General features: G+C 38.0%; 1 protein-coding gene and 1 non-coding gene across 9 annotated transcripts in view; one reads left to right on the top strand and one right to left on the bottom strand.

The window, feature by feature from the left end:
• The window catches only part of NTN4 (netrin 4), a 130,005-nt gene that overhangs the window by 88,409 nt on the left and 24,098 nt on the right, over window positions 1–17,498 (top strand). The gene's annotated exons all lie outside the window — the stretch shown is intronic.
• On the bottom strand, window positions 2,849–2,952 carry LOC147372239 (U6 spliceosomal RNA). Its single transcript, XR_015164999.1, has one exon. It is a non-coding gene; the product is annotated as a U6 spliceosomal RNA (small nuclear RNA).

Genomic DNA, 17,498 nt, shown 5'->3' with positions numbered 1-17,498 from the left:
TAATGACATTCTAGAACAAAACAAAACATTGTAAGATAATTGTAACACACTTTTCTGGATTAGTTTCTGAACCCCTTAAATTATCATAGTATTCCCTTACATCTGGAATCCTGAATGACTTGAAGCTAGAAACTACCACCAATAATTCATAATGCGAATCACTCCTAATTCAAAATATTTACACCTTATAAGTATGGTGCAACAAATAGGGGAATTATGAAAATAACTGGTACCAATTTAGTCCTTTTAGTATAATTTGTAGGAGGTAAATGGATTAGTATGGAAGATCTATATTTCCTTTTTTTCTTCTCCAGACATGCCTTCGATTCTGGGTAGACTGCCTGAGAAAGGCATATCTCCATTCATGTTATGACAGTTCCAGCATGTTTGGGACACAGATGCCTGTGTGACTTCCCAAGCATGGCTTTTCTTAACTGGCACCTTATTCCAGGTTATGACTCTAGTTCTTCCTTTCCCTTTCCTGAGTCAGGAGTAGACTCCACCACTTATTAGCACATCCTATTTTTCTCTCTTTCAAGTATTTTCCATAACATGCTGTTTGGTTGGCAACATGTTTGGCAATGTTTTCATTTTTATTTAGTAATATTTCATATTATTAACTCCCTCTTTAGCAGATGTGTCTCTATATCACCTTTAGATTTACCAAGGCTGAGAATTAAGCTTATGAAAAATATGTTAATGTACTTAACATTTATCAAGTACCTACAGTGCACCACAAGCTTCCCAAGTGGCTCTAGTGGTAAAGAACCTGCCTGTCAATGCAGGAGACATAAGAGACACAAGTTTGATCCCTGAGTTGGGAAGATCCCCTGAAGGAGGGCACAACCCACTCCAGTATTCTTGTCTGGAGAATCCTATGGACAGAGGAGCCTGGACGGCTACAGTCCATGGGGTCACAAAAAGTCAGACACGACTGAAGGGACTTAGCACACACAGGACAGTGCACCATATTTCATGCTAAGTGCTGATAGAGAATCATTATGGCTACAACTTTTCTGCCCATTGGGTCCCACTTTACTTTTATATGAGGAAGGTCATATCAAGAAAACAAGTGGACATTTGAAAAAAAAAATTAAACTATCTCAGTGTGTGGCTTCATCAACATGTATAATGTTATTCAAAATAACAATGTATTTATTCTACTGTGCTTTCCAAGGCAGAAAAGTAACCTGATGCTCAGTGTGTGGTCCAAAGACCAGCTGCATTAGGATCATTCAGTTGCTGATGAACCTCTGATCCCCACCCAACACCTGCTGAAGCCAACATGCACTTTACCAAAACTCTCAGGTGATTATATTTAAAGTTTGAGAGTGGGCAGAATACTTTTCATCAAGGGTTAAATTCATTTAGCACTTATTCTACAGTTAATTTTTTTTTTTAGTTAGCCAGACAGAATAACCTACGATTCCTGAGCATTAAAATTAACCAAAGCTTGCATCTCTCTTTGTATGCATATAGACTTAGATTTTTAATGAATTACGTAGATGAAAAGGATGGAAATCTGATGAAAAGGATGGAAATCTGGATACATGTGTTTCTATGATTTGGTGTTTTCCAAAGTTTGATTCATGGAACACTAACTCCATAAGAGTTAATTAATAGAAATTAGATATACGGGAGTTTTTCTACAGCCTTCAGATTCAGGAAATGATAAATTAGTCAAAGGTTTCTTTACTTAAAGATTTCTCAGAGCTTTTAAATGACAGTGTTCATGATAAAACTCCTATATAGTTTTGAAGTATGACTCCCAAATTTAACCAGAGAATGCTTTTCTTATGGAGTCTCTTTCAGGACTAGTGTTCCATAGAACACACTGGAAATATTGCATTGTATAGTGGCCTTACCTATATGAAGAGTCACTTACAAAGACATATCCTAGAAGATTCCTTCTATATGTTTGTTCCTCATTTTCAAGTGCTACAGCCAGAGCCTACACCTGTGTATTAAGGAGAAAATAAACTTTATATTTCTAGCAGTGAAATGATCACAGTTCAGTTCAGTTCAGCTGCTCAGTTGTGTCTGACTCTTTGAGACCCCATGGACTGCAGAACGCCAGGCCTCCCTGTCCATCACCAACTCATGTCCATTGAGTCCATGATGCCATCCAACCATCTCATCCTCTGTTGTCCCCTTCTCCTCCCACCTTCAATCTTTCCCAGCATCAGGGTCTTTTCAAATGAGTCAATTCTTCGCATCAGGTGGCCAAAGTATTGGAGTTTCAGCTTTATTTTTTTAAAATATTTTATTTTTTAACTTTACAATATTGTATTGGTTTTGCCATATATCTTTTATCTGCTGGGTATTCCTCTGTTTCTTCATCTTGTTTAAATTGCTGATTTTGGGGTGTCCTTTCTGTATTCTGGCAGTTTGTGGAGTTCTCTTTATTGTGGCGTTTCCTCGCTGTGTGTGGGTTTGTACAGGTGCCTTGTCAAGGTTTCCTGGTTAGGGAAGCTTGTGTTGGTGTTCTGGTGGGTGGAGCTGTATTTCTTCTCTCTGGAGTGCAATGAAGTGTCCAGTAATGAGTTATGAGATGTCTATGGTTTTGGGGTGACTTTGGGCAGCCTGTATCTTGAAGCTCAGGGCTGTGTTCCTTTGTTGCTGGAGAATTTGCTTGGTATGTCTTGCCCTGGAACTTGTTGGTCCTTGTGTGGTGCTTGGTTTCAGTATCGGTGTGGAGGTGTTTGATGAACTCCTGTCAATTAATGTTCCCTGGAGTCAGGAGTTCCCTGGAGTCAGGGTTTGGATTTAAGCCTCCTGCTTCCAGTTATCGGTCTTATTTTTACAGTAGTTTCAAAACTTCTCCTTCTATACAGCACCATTGATAAAAAAAAATATGGAACGCTTCACGAATTTGCGTGTCATCCTTGCGCAGGGGCCATGCTAATCTCTGTATCGTTCCAATTTTAGTATATGTGCTGCCGAAGCAAGCACGGTTTTGCCATATATCAACATGAATCCACTACAGGTATACACGTGTTCCCCATCCTGAACCCTCCTCCCTTTAGCATCAGTCCTTCCAGTGAATACTTAGGACTGATTTCCTTTAGGATGGACTGTTGGATCTCCTTGCAGTCCAAGGGACTCTCGAGAGTCTTCTCCAACACCACAGTTCAAAAGCATCAATTCTTTGGCGGTCAGCTTTCTTTATAGTTCAACTCTCATATCCAAACATGACTACTGGAAAAACCATAGCCTTGACTCTAGATGGACCTTTGTTGGCAAAGTAATGTCTCTGCTTTTTAATATGCTGTCTAGGTTGGTCATAACTTTTCTTGCAAGGAGTAAGCATCTTTTAATTTTATGGCTGCAGCCACCATCTGCAGTGATTTTGGAGCCCCCCCAAAATAAAGTCTCTCAGTTTCCACTGTTTCCCCATCTATTTCCCATGAAGTGATGGGACCAGATGCCATGATCTTAGTTTTCTGAATGTTGAGTTTTAAGCCAACCTTTTCACTCTCCTCTCTCACTTTCATCAAGAGGCTCTTTATTCTTCACTTTCTGCCATAAGTGTGGTATCATCTGCATATCTGAGGTTATTGATATTTTTCCTGGCAATCTTGATTCCAGCTTGTGCTTCATCCAGTCCAGCATTTCTCATGATGTACTCTGCATATAAGTTAAATAAGAGGGTGACAACATACAGCCTTGACGTCCTCCTTTCCTGATTTGGAACCAGTCTGTTGTTCCATGTCCAGTTCTAACTGCTGCTTCCTGACCTGCATACAGATTTCTCAAGAGGCAGGTCAGGTGGTCTGGTATTCCCATTTCTTTAAGAATTTTCCACAGTTTGTTGTGATCCATACAGTCAAAGGCTTTGGTGTAGTCAATAAAGCAGAAATAGATGTTTTTCTGGAACTCTCTTGCTTTTTCGATGATCTGATGGATTTTGGCAATTTGATCTCTGGTTCCTCTGCCTTTTCTAAATCCAGGTTGAACAGCTGGAAGTTCACAGTTCATGTACTGTTGAAGTCTGGCTTGGAGAATTTTGAGCATCACTTTGCTAGTGTGTGAGATGAGTGCAATTGTGTGGTAATTTGAGCATTCTTTGACATTGCCTTTCTTTGGGATTGGAATGAAAACTGACCTTTTCCAGTCCTGTGGCCACTGCTGAGTTTTCCAGATTTGCTGGCATATTGAGTGCAGCACTTTCACAGCATCATCTTTTAGGATTTGAAGTAGCTCAACTGGAATTCCATTACCACCACTAGCTTTGTTCATAGTGATGCTTTCTAATGCCCACTTGACCTCACATTCCAGGATATCTTTCTCTAGGTGAGTGATCACACCATCGTGATTATCTGGGTCATTAAGACCTTTTTGTATAGTTCTTCTGTGAATTCTTACCACCTCTTCTTAATCTCTTCTGTTTCTGTTAGGTCCTTGCCATTTCTATCCTTTATTGAGCTCATCTTTGCATAAAATGTTCCCTTGGCATCTCTAATTTTCTTGAAGGGATCTCTAGTCTTTCTCATTCTGTTGTTTTCCTTTATTTCTTTGCACTGATCACTGAGCAAGGCTTTCTTATCTTTCCTTGCTATTCTTTGGAACTCTCCATTCAAATGGGTATATCTTTCCTTTTCTCCTTTGCTTTTAGCTTCTCTTGTTTTCTCAGCTATTTGTAAGGCCTCCTCAGACAACCATTTCACCTTTTTGCATTTCTTTTTCTTGAGGATGGTCTTGATCACTGCCTCCTTACAATGTCATGAACCTCTGTCCATAGTTCTTCAGGCACTCTATCACATCTAATCTCTTGAATCTATTTGTCACTTCCACTGTGTAATCTTAAGGGGTTTGATTTAGATCATACCTGAATGGTCTAGTGGTTTTCCCTATTTTCGTCAATTTAAGTCTGAATTTGGCAATAAACAGTTCATGATTTGTGCCACAGTCAGCTCCCAGTCATGTTTTTGCTTACTCTCAGGGCTTCTCCATATTTGGCTGCAAAGAATGTAATCAATCTGATTTCAGTATTGACCATCTGGTGATGTCTATATGTAGAGTCTTCTCTTGTGTTGTTGGGAGAGGGTGTTTGCTATGACCAATGCATTCTCTTGGCAAAACTCTACTAGCCTTTGCCCTGCTTCATTCTGTACTCCAAGGCCAAATTTGCCTGTTACTCCAGATATCTCTTGATTTCCTATTTTTGCATTCCAGTCCCCTATTATGAAAAGGACATCTTTTTTGGGTGTTAGTTCTAAAAGGTCTTGTAGGTCTTCATAAAAGCATTCAACTTCTGCTTCTTCAGCATTACTGGTTGGGGCATAGACTTGGATTACTATGATATTGAAAGGTTTGCCTTGGAAATGAACAGAGATCATTCTGTCGTTTTTGAGATTGCATCCAAGTACTGCATTTCGGACTCTTTTGTTGACTATGATGGCTACTCCATTTCTTCTAAGGAATTCTTGCCCACGGTAGTAGATATAATGGTCATCTGAGTTAAACTTACCCATTCCAGTCAATTTTAGTCTGCCGATTCCTAAAATGTTGATGGTCACTCTTGCCATCTCCTGTTTGACCACTTCCAGTTTGCCTTGATTCATGGACCTAACATTCCAGGTTCCTATACAGTATTGCTCTCTAATATTAAATAGGCCTGGGCAATTATAATCTATTGGATGGCCATCAATGATGTATCAAAATCCTTCTCTCCTTTATTTCCTAGCTTATGTCTTTTCAGGAGTTGGAACTATTGGAAAACCTGAAACAGCAGTCCAAAGTTTATTAGAAGTGTAAAAATCAAAGTGCAGTTTAGCCAAAGAAACACTCATTGAGTGTCTCCCCTACAGTAGGCACTGTGGTAAGCACTGGATCTGTAAAGATGAAGAGGTCTTCCCTAAAGGATCTTATATCCTCGATGGGGAGAAATTTATTGTAATAGATCATTTCAATACACTGTGGTGTGGTGATGGTGTAATAGTAGTGGCTGACATTTATTGAGTGCCTGCTCTTTTCTGTTCACTGTTCAAAGGGTTGTATAGGTATTAACTCATTTATCTTTCACAAAAGCACTTTCATGTAGGTAATATTATTGTCCCCTATTATATGAAGAAAGTGCAATGAAAGTGAGACACGAAGTGCCTTAAGGAGAGTTTGAGGGTGGTGTGAGGGCATAAGGGGAGACTTCCTTGAAGAGATGTCTTCAATATTTCTTTGGTGACTGTTTTTATTTTTCCCTCTTAAAGTGCCAAAACACAAAGTTTGTCCTACTTTCTAATCAATGATTGCCTGTATTGCCTTTAATGAGGTGATCTGGGAAAGGGAATGAATTGATGTTATTCCTCCTTGCAGAATCTACTGTACATTTAATAGAATATTTACCTGGGCACATTAGTTCATTCAACAAATAGTAATAACATTGCTCTTGGGACTCTATTCACAGTTAGGTAACTAGCTCTCTGCCAGATAAGCCAAGGACTTATTGGTCCCATGGATGTTCTAGGGTTTTTTTCCCTCCTAACAAACACCATGCTAAATACTATGGTCCTTGTGTGTAAACTTTTAGTTACTGGCCATAAATTCACCAAACCTGAATAAACAGGGCCCCGAGTCAACTCTACTAGCCAATAGATTTATTCCTGTGAGAAATTAAATCATCTCTATTCTCACTTCCTCTTTATTTTAGCATTAACTAGAGTCACCTGTGGGACCCAAATAATCAACTACATATTTTCATAGCCAAGAAATCACTTTTGAGGATTTTAGAGATGTTGTTTGTTTTTTTTTAAACTAGAAGGGATCATTGAAACTGAATTTATTTCTACAACTTAGAAAAAAAAATTATTTAAGGACAGTGCATTTAAGGTCTGTAAACACAAGGGACATTGTGAATCTCTCCAGCTGAATTTAGGGTTGAGAACAAAATGGAGGCACAAACTAGTTGTTAAGATACAGGAGAAATCTATCACTGTGTCCTGAGCCATGGTGAAGGAATTCTGTCTTTGTTCTAAAACAGCAGTTTCTTCTAGAGTAACTCACTTGAAATCCTTAAAGTCACTTATGTGCCTTTGGTAGCCTGTAACCTTGATAGATTTTCCTGTGGCAGGCCTTTTAAAAATATGAGAATAACCCTACTAGACAGTGGTGTGCTGGCTTTTTAGTGGGGAGGAAGCCCTGATTTGCAGCACTGGTCAGTTCTATTATTTAAATGTTTCCACCATGACCAATTTCAAGCTACCAGGCTTTTTTTTTAAAGTCAGAAACTCAGATTCTAAATGAAAAGTAGGATGGTTTCTTTCCTTTGAACAAAGTCTTGCCTCCACTTTCACAGTACCCTTATTTTATCTCAAGCACTGTTGCTATCTAGTCATTGGTTCCCAAACCTGTATGCAGATCAGAATCACTTGGCAGGAGGTATGGGAGGAAGGAGATACATGTATACTTTAGAGCTGATTCATTTTGCTGTACAGTAGAAACTAACACAGCATTGTAAAGCAACTATAGCTAAGCTAAGCTAAGTCGCTTCAGTCGTGTCTGACTCTGTGCGACCCCATAGACGGCAGCCCACCAGGCTCCCCCGTCCCTGGGATTCTCCAGGCAAGAACACTGGAGTGGGTTGTCATTTCCTTCTCCAGTGCATGAAAGTGAAAAGTGAAAGTGAAGTCACTCAGTCGTGTCCTACTCTTAGCGACCCCATGGACTGCAGCCTACCAGGCTCCTCCGCCCATGGGATTTTCCAGGCAAGAGTACTGGAGTGGGGTGCCATTGCCTTCTCCCAAAGCAACTATATACCCCAACAAAAATTAATCAAAAAATTAAAAAAAAAGAATCATTTGGGAAGGCTTGTTGAAATATGAAATCCCAGAGTCCTGCCCTAGGTCTATTGAATCAGAATCTCCAACAGAAGCGGCGACAGAAATTTGTAGCATCATTGGTGATTCTTATTCAGCCTTCTGGTCTCCAGGTTAGCATATGATAGCACTACACATGCTATTCCTATTTCCAGGATGAACTCTGTTCACTTTCATTCTTGGACCAAAGGTTTTGAGCTAATTATCATCTATAACTTAGTCTACTTACTGAATTAGCCATATCTCTGGTGGAAAATTCTAAAGGATTACTAAAACTCTGGCTAGACATGTTTTCCTAACTCAATGATAGATGTGAATGTTGATAAGCACTCGTTCAGTTATCTTCTCCCACTTAAGAATGTCTCACTCAGAATCTCTGCCTTTCTGCAACAAAATTTCTGGCAGAATTCTAAGATGTCTGTTTTTCATATAACAATTTCAAAATAAATACCTAGCAATTCCATTCAGAGACACACACCCCCATTCATAGTATACAGATTTATTTACCATAAATACCTCATACTTTAAAGTGAATTATTGTAGTGAGACTGGAATTTATAATAAAATTAGTTTACCACCACATTGACAATTTACTTTACTTCTATATTACATATTCCAGAAGTAGCATTAAACTATTACGTTATGTTGGTATTTAAATGATTATTGAATCCAGTACTTCATGAAGTCCCATCCTTCCCCCTTCTCTGTTCTTTTAACACCACAAGATGTGTTAAATGTTCGATGGGTGGGAAATTGATTGCATGTGGAATATAGACAGCTAGTCCGTGACATTTTTCTATAGAAAATTTCCCTTACTTTAGTGGGACTTGTGGTTTAAAATAGATGTTTGAAGAAATGCTTTGTAGAACAGCATTAGTTCTCTTTTTGGGAAACAGTTACTTTACAATAAATGAATTGACTTTTATGTCAAGATATATTTTTACCTATTGCACACTCTCTTTCCACCTTTAAAGAAAAATCAGCGAATGGAAAAGAAAGTAGAACTCATTCTCTGTCAAACTAAACAACCGCTTGAAAAACTGACATGCCCTTCCTTCCTCCCTGGTGGGACAAAATAAATGTAGTCAACTGCCTTTAGCAGAGAGTGAATAAAAACAAACTTAGTCCCTCTGCCCTAAACCCCAAACCAAATGTTTACCAAGATACTGTCTGGTTACTTGGTTACCATTACCCTATGTAGCCAACTATCTTTGTAAAGAATGAGTTTTATCATCCATTCAAATCTCTTTTGTGTCTTCTTGCCTTTTTTTTTTTTTTTTTTTCTTTCTTCTTTCTGGCTTAGATGAAAACTGTTCAGCTGATAGAAATACAAGTGCCTTGAATGGGAACTATTTTGCCACAGACCCTCTTTCCATCCTTCACAGTCCTATTCAGACATCACCTTCTCATCATGGTCCCAAGAAGATTCACAAGAATCACTCTCTGCTCGTACTCCTATTTAACAAGTATTTCATTCTACCCCTGGCATAGTTATTCTTTACCTTCAAATTGTCTTTGAAGTAAAATTGTTAATCAAATCCAGACTGCCTTACCACAGTATTACCTTCCATTTTTCATTCTTGTACCTGTATTCCAGTCCATCTCAGAAAAGAATTGTTCCCCAAGGGTATTGACATGGATTCCAGGAGTAGCTTAGTGGGTTTTTTCTTTGAAACTGTAGTTTTAGCAAAGCCACATGAGTTTATCTTATGTTGTATAAACAACACAGACATTTTGTTTTATTTTGGAAGTAACTGTGAATGATTCTAGCATAGAATCAATATGAAGTAACCGGTTTTGAAAACGAAACTTTAAATAGAACAGTGACTTGGCAATAAGAGTTGGGAAACTTTAATCTCAGTTTTAAAAAAATCTAGGATGTAAAACCAGAATGTTAAGTAGTCAAAGAGATAGATAAAATGCATATATATATATTGTAATAATCATACTAGGACTATCCTTTAAAAGATTAAATAACATTAAAATTCACTGTCAAAAGGAGATATTTTATGAACTGATAAATATAAAAGTCAGTGAAATTTGGGCAGAGAAATGGGAGAGGTCATTTGTTCCTGTTCAGTCACTTAGTCAGGTCCAACTCTTTGCGACCCCATGGACTGCAGCACACCAAGCTTTGCTGTTCTTCACACCATCACCCAGAGCTTGCTCAAACCCATGTACATCAAGTTGGTGATGCCATCCAACCATCTCATCCTCTGTCATTCCCTTCTCCTCCTGCCTTCAATCTTTCCCAGCCTCAGGGTCTTTCCTAATGAGTCAGCTCTTAGCATCAGGTGGCCAAAGTATTGGAGCTTCAGCTTCAGCATCAGTCCTTCCAATGAACATTCAGGACTAATTTCCTTTAGGACGGACTGGTTTGATCTCCTTGCTGTCCAAGGGACTCTCAAGAATCTTCTCCAGCACTACAGTTCAAAAGCATCAATTCTTCAATGCTTAGCCTTCTTTATGGTCCAATTCTCACATTCATCCATGACTAATGGAAAAACCATAGCTTTGACTAGATGGACCTTTGTTGGCAAAGTAATGTCTCTGTGTTTTAATATGCTGTCTAGGTTTACCATAGCTTTTCTTCCAAGGAGCAAGTGTCTTTTAATTTCCTGGCTACAGTCACCATCTGTAGTGATTTTGGAGCCCAAGAAAATAAAGTCTGTCACTGTTTTCATTGTTTCCTCATCTATTTGCTGTGAAATGATGGGACCAGATGCCATTATCTTAGTTTTTTGAGTGTTGAGTTTTAAGCCAGCTTTTTCACTCTCCTCTTTCACCTTCATCACGAGGCTCTTTAGTTCTTCGCTTTCTGTCATAAGGGTGGTTTCATCTACATATCTAAGGTTATTGATATTTCTCCTGGCAATCTTGAGTCCAGCTTGTGCTTCATCCAGTCCAGCATTTTGCATGATGTACTCTGCATATAAGTTAAATAAACAGGGTGACAATATACAGCCTTTATGTACTCCTTTCCCGATTTGAAACCAGTCTGTTGTTCCATGTCCAGTTCTAACTTTTGCTTTTGGAACCAGTCCGTTGTTCTCTAAAATGTCTCTAGGACAATTCACTGAATAAATAAATAATATGCTATTTTGCACTTGATGAGAAGAAGCATTAAATCATCAAACAAACAATGATAAAATACTTAAACTCTCAGAAAACCTAGACAAAATTAGACAGGCTATAAAGAAGAGAGCTAGCATTTGTTGAGTGGCTACTATAGGTCAGACACTGTGCTGGGCAGTTTACATAGGTTTTCCCATTTAGCAATTTTTATGAGTTGGGTGGTATCTATTGTATTTCATAAATGAGGATATCAAGGCTTAAATTGACTATATAATTTGTCCAAGTTCACACAACTGATCAGCACAGAGATTTGAACTCAGGTTTATCTGTTCCCAAAGACTTTGATCCAAAGACCTGTTAAGATCCAAAGAATTTGATTCCACACCACATTGTTACCTAGTTGGTGAAAACAAAAGGAGTAAACAAAGGCAGATAGAATCAGAAATTATATATGTATACTTATATTCTTGGGCCGTAAGAACTGCATTTATCTTAAACTTAGTATAACAAAGGTGGAGGTAAATGGAGAGAGCTTCAAATAGACCAACAAAAGAATCAGGAAAAGAGATACTAATAAATAAACATGGAAGAGAATAAATATTCTCAGATCAATGAGGAAACTGCTCAGGGAGAATACAGCTTTTTACATATACTTGAAAGGTATAAGGGTACATAAGTGCAAGTTGCTCAGTTGTGTCCGGACTCTTTGCGACCCCATGGACTATATAGTCCATGGAATTCTCCAGGCCAGAATACTACAGTGGGTAGCCTTTCCCTTCTCCAGGGGATCTTCCAAGCCCAGGGATCAAACCCAGGTTTCCCACATTACAGGTGGACTCTTTACCAGCTTACAAATGGAGTGGCAAAAAAGAACTGAATTTCCTAGAACAAAGAGTCATAATTTGATATAATTGGTTTGAAAGTGAGGAAAGGAATTTCAGATTGATTAATGTGAAAAAAATATTTTGCTGCCAGTGAGAGGATTTATGGGTGGGGAATGTCTCCCACAGAGTTAGAATAAAGAACTTTTTTTACAAATAATAAATAATATTATTTGACCGAGTAGCTCATTAAATGTAGGAAGCAGTCTTGCACTAATGCAGGGAACAGCCTTGCTCTAGGAAGATTCAGAATATTCTCTTCTATTTGGCCATTTCCATTTTTTATGAATTTGTTCTGCTTGTTCTGTTTCTAGTATCTTAGTGTTACTAAAAACCTGTAAAAGAAATAGTATGAGCCTTTTAGGAGGTTCTTGAAAACATAAAATAATTTCCTGGTTGTTGCTCAATAGAGATTGAGTAAGTCCTAAAAATGGGTCAGTCATGGTCCTAGGTTTTGGGGAATACAGAGATGAAAAGACAAGGCCTCTACCTTCTAGGCCTTCACAATATCCTATAGAGATGGCAGTGAGGTGAAAAATCATAATGAAATTACACTGGAGGCCAGAAGACCATCAATCATTAGGAAACATTTATTAACTGACTGTAATTAACCCAGTTTTAAAAAACCCAACACAGATTTACCCAGTGCCTATCATGTGACTGGTCTATCCTATTCATGATACAAACAGCAAGAGTCCCTAACTCCAAGTGAACAAGCTATAAATAAATTTACCCAAGTAAATGTGTAAATTAAAAACTGCATTAAGGAAAAAAAAACTACATTAAGTATTAAGAAGGAAGGGGTACCATGACAGTCTAGCAGGGGCTATAAATGGAGTCCATAGGGGTTCTTTCTTCAAAGGAAAAAGGAGTTAGAGATGACTAAGTGGATGGTACCTGAGTGGACTGGGAATACAGAAGGCTGTCTTTAACAAAAAGACAATGGTGTATAATCTAACCAAATCCTCCAAATACAGTGTCCAAAACTGTACCAAAAAGTTTTGCCATAGTAAAATTTGTCTATACACTCAAAAGTACTTCCTTCAATTTTAACTAAAGTAGCAACCCAGGAATATAAAAATCAGCTATTTAGTTCTCTAAGATCTCTTACATATACCCAGAAATAAATAGGAACTGGCTCAGTTACAACTAGTAAACAGGAAAGGAATGATATAGAGATCAAACTGAGGGTCTGAGCAGTGGTCATATAGTAAAGCATTAAAAATAAACAGCCTGGGGACTTCTCTGGCAATCCAGTGGTTAAGATTCTGCAGGGGACATTACAAGGGGTATGGACTGTCCCTTGGTGGGGGAACTAAGATCCTGAATACTGCACAGCATGGCCAAAAATAAATACATAAATAAAAAAATAAGAATTCAGTGGGATTATAGCCAAACAATTCAATTCCAAAAATAAATAAATAAAGGGCATGACTTTTGTATTTATTTGCATTACTCATTTAAAAGCTTATAGAAGACAGATAGGAAATATACTTAAATACCTTCCATTTATTTTTAAAAACTATTCAATAGAGGCAAGAATGGATAGATATCAGGCATAAATGAATCTCTATCTTTGTGTGGGATGTACAATTCAGGAGACATTGCATTTTAGTAACTGATAGGCAATCTTAATTTAGATTATTTTCTTATTAAGTTTATTCTAGTGTAGTTTTTTTAAAGGAATATATACCTTGAATATTGTGGAACTAGCTATCTTTGAATACAATGTGTATAACACTTAAAAAGTGAATAGAAACATGCTCCTTAGGAGAATAAAGGGGTAAAACATATTTTATTTGAGTAAAATTCATGTACAAATTTTTTGTTTATTTTTTATAGCTATCCATCCACTAGCAAAAAAATAGTTGATCGTAGAAGGAAAGGAGAAAATAATGTCAAAAAAATAGACAACTTCATTTTATCTAACGCTTAACTTCACACTTAATATAGTAATGACAGTTCATACTGTCTCCTGTTTGGAGCTGCATCTCAAAGTCATTTCCTGTTCCTTCTAAGAACCTTGGCAGGAAGCTGGGCAACTTTTGAAATGGCTTTGGTATTAGAAATTCCCCATCAGAAATTTTGTAGGGCCTTGGCCTTTTCAGGAGAAAACAATGTTGGGAGGCTGGAAGGTGCTGCTGAAGGCATGGTTGCTGAGCAGTGGGGAAAAAGCTTCACGAGCAGCTTCTTTCCCAGCTGAGAGCCGTGACCTTGGAGTTCTGTTTTTAGAAAAGCTAAATCAGAAGCAAATACTTCCAGGGTATTTTGCTCCCAGTATAGCTTCTACTAACAAAGTGGCAAAAGCTAGAGCCATCAGGTAATACTAAGAAGTCCTGACAATTTAAAAAATAGTGAGATGCTAAACTCAGCAGGTGGTTTCTGTGGTTCCCAAGGTGGTTCCCACACTTGGCATCCTGGATCACTCTTTGAGTGAATGATACGCAGACTCATTGAGCTGCAGTGAAGGTGGGAATAAAGGTGAAAAGGCAGCAATGGTCTCTACCACCAAAGGCTTTAGCAATCCCATCAGAATAAAGGAAGCCATAGCTCTTCCATTATGTTCCTGGCCATTCTGTATCCATGTTGACATGCTTATTGTGCTCATGCAGATTGACAGCTGTGACTCTTGTCCTACATTCCATTGCAGGGTATCTCCCTATAAGCAGCAGGACCATGGATAATACCCTACTTTTTCTCAACATACTTTGACCCACAAAATAAGAGTGATAGCTGATTAATTTTCTTTTAAGCAGAGAAGGGAACATGTAACAGGGCGAGTAACCTAGAGGACTTAGATTAGTCAAGAAAGCTATTTGCCACCGATTCCTTCCAGGTACAAAGCAAGGAATTTCAGCCTGTTTTGAAAGCCAGTTAGATAATTAATTTCCTTAAAAAAACTCATATCTTTAATGAGGCAGTTTTTATTCTTTCCTCTGTGCTTCCATGCACCCTGGTCTACCTCTGTTCTAACACTTACTGCCCTGGTGGCTCAGTGGTAAAGAAGCCACCTGTAGTGCAGGAGACATGGGAAGATCCCTGGAGAAGGAATTGGCAACCCACTCCAGTATTCTTGTTCTGGAAATCCCACGGACAGAGGAGCCTGGAGGGCTACAGCCCATGGGGTCTCAAAGTTGGACACGACTTAGCGACTTAGCAACAACAATTTATTTACATATCTCTCGAAGAGATATGACTCTCTATTTGTCTTTGTATCTTCATCTCCTAGCATAGTTCATGTTAACACCAAAGCTCAATAACTCTTTGGTAAAGGTTTGATGAATAAATGAATAAATGGTGGACATTTAAAGCTGGTATGTTTCATGCAGATAACAATAACAGTGATTATCTAAGCATAGTTCAGTTCAGTTCAGTCGCTCAGTAGTGTCCGACTCTTTGCGACCCCATGAATCGCAGCACTGCCAGGCTTCCCCGTCCATCACCAACTCCCGGAGTTCACTCAGACTCAAGTTCATCGAGTCAGTGATGCCATCCAGCCATCTCATCCTCTGGCGTCCCCTTACATAAGGTGCTACTAATGCCTGAAACATTGCTACATATATACATTATCTCATTTAGTCCTCAAAGAAACAATTCTGTAGCATAGGTATTATTACTCTTCTTTCATGAGTGAGAAAATTGAGACTTGAGGGGGTTAATTTCACAGTTATATAAGGAGTAAGCCACATAACCAGAATTTGAACTCTTAGTCTGACTCTCTAAGTTTTTGCCATTACCAACTCTATTAGATTGTCTTTGTATTGTAGGTTATGTCTTCCTGAGACATTACAGGTACTTTCCAAACAGTTGTATTTATCGTCAGCCTTTGTGATTGAAACAGATATTAGTTTCAGAGCCTTATATATACACAAGGTTATTTTAAAAGTCTTCATCTATTGTTCTATTTGTAGTTACCTTTTCTAAGGAAAAAACCGCCTCTGTCCTCACTCTTGTCTGTACATGCTCTGTGGAGGGACAATACATCACAAAATAGATGTGGTGCTACTAATACGTATCTGTAAATAAGATCTGTACAACATTTAGCAATTATTTAAATTCATTATTTGAAGGAAAATTGTTGTGAAATCTTTTGTGAAGTACTCGTTTCCTCTATCTCATCTGTTCTGGAAATTTTGTGTTACTGTGTCATGTGTTCTTATAACAGGACATACCAGACAGAACATACTGTTTAAAATAAGTTGTTTCATTATTAATGAAATCTTGTGACAATAATGAGGAATTAAAATGACATTTAAAAAATAATTTTGCTTTGTCAGTATGGTTGTATGAGAGCAGCCTAGGGTGAGCTTTCTTTTGGGAGGTAGTGGTATTAATAATTACTCCAGTAATAATTTGCTTCCTAGATAGACCACATAGCCTCTAAATATTGGGTTGGCCAAAAAGTTCATTCAGGGTTTTGTATAAGATGTTACAGAAAAACCTGAACGAACTTTTTGGCCAACCCAGTGTATCTGGTTACTACTCAAAGCACTGTCGGGAACAATTTACCAACAATTTTGGCTGTCGGGAACAATTTACCACAGCTGAATACCCCCCCCAAATGATAATGAAACTAATAATTAAGTTTAGAATAATAGTATATGGTGTCAGTTCAATCTCTGCTATTGGGTTTTGTGTCTAACAAGGAGAAGACAAAACTGAAGTCAAGGGTTTATGTCACTCTGGGTTCTAATTTTTTTTTAAATGTATTTATTTGGCTGCTCCAGATCTTAGCTGCTGCATTACGGGGTCTTTAGTTGTGGCATGTGAACTCTTAGTTGCAGCACGTGGGGTCTTCCCAGACCAGTGATCAAACACATGTCTTCAGCATTGGCAGGTGGATTCTTTACCACCGAACCACCAGGAAAGCCCCCTTGGTTTTAATTTGATATTCACCATAATGAATGTATAAAATGTAAGTGTTTGGGTTGAATTTTAGAGTCAACAATTAGTAAGTTATTGATTTACACAATTAGTAAATTATTGATTCTAAAATTCAACCCAAGCACTTACTATTTATGTTGGAAGATCATAACCTGAACTGGAATCTAAGAAGAACCTTCCCTCCTCCTCCCAAACAAGGAGAAAATATACTTCCATTTTGGAAGAAAATAAGAAATGTAGATTATGTATGTAATAGATATTGCTTGCCATAGAAACTTCAGGAGATAGGTATGCAAGGCGAGCCTCAGTGTGCATTCTGAAAAAGTATGCCATGAAAGGTGTCAGGAGCTTTTGCCTGGAGCTAATTCTGCATAGTTTCCTAATGGTATTTTTATCTTTTATTTATGTGAAAAGTCACATTGACAGAAATCCACTAGCATGTGTAATAGAATCACATTCTTCTCTGGCCATTCCTGAAATGTGTGTAGGTTTTAAAATATATGGCAGTACAGAGAGGTCAAATCGTAGAAAGGACTGGATTTTCCCATAAGAGTAAAAGACAGCGGTGGTAGTGGTGGAATACCATATAATACAATAGATGAGTCCTACCTTGTCTTTCTTCTGGTCCCCTGTCTGCTGTCAAGAACTAAGTTGACTTAACTGAGTGATACGGTAACTATTGGTTTAGTTACCTCAAAATGATGAAAAGTTTCTATTGGATTATGGGACTTAATTTAGCATTTTGATACATTCATGTTACATACTGTATAATCTCTCCAAATTATTTAATTAAAAACAAATGAAAAATCAAAAATACTTTGCTATCAAGAGGAAATGCTGAATGTTT

This window comes from Bos grunniens, chromosome 5 (genome assembly GCF_055505025.1).
Source record: "Bos grunniens cultivar Pamir isolate PY7600 chromosome 5, Bosgru_T2T1.0, whole genome shotgun sequence".
Taxonomy (NCBI): Eukaryota; Metazoa; Chordata; class Mammalia; order Artiodactyla; family Bovidae; genus Bos; species Bos grunniens.
This window is presented reverse-complemented; position numbering and strand designations above follow the sequence as displayed.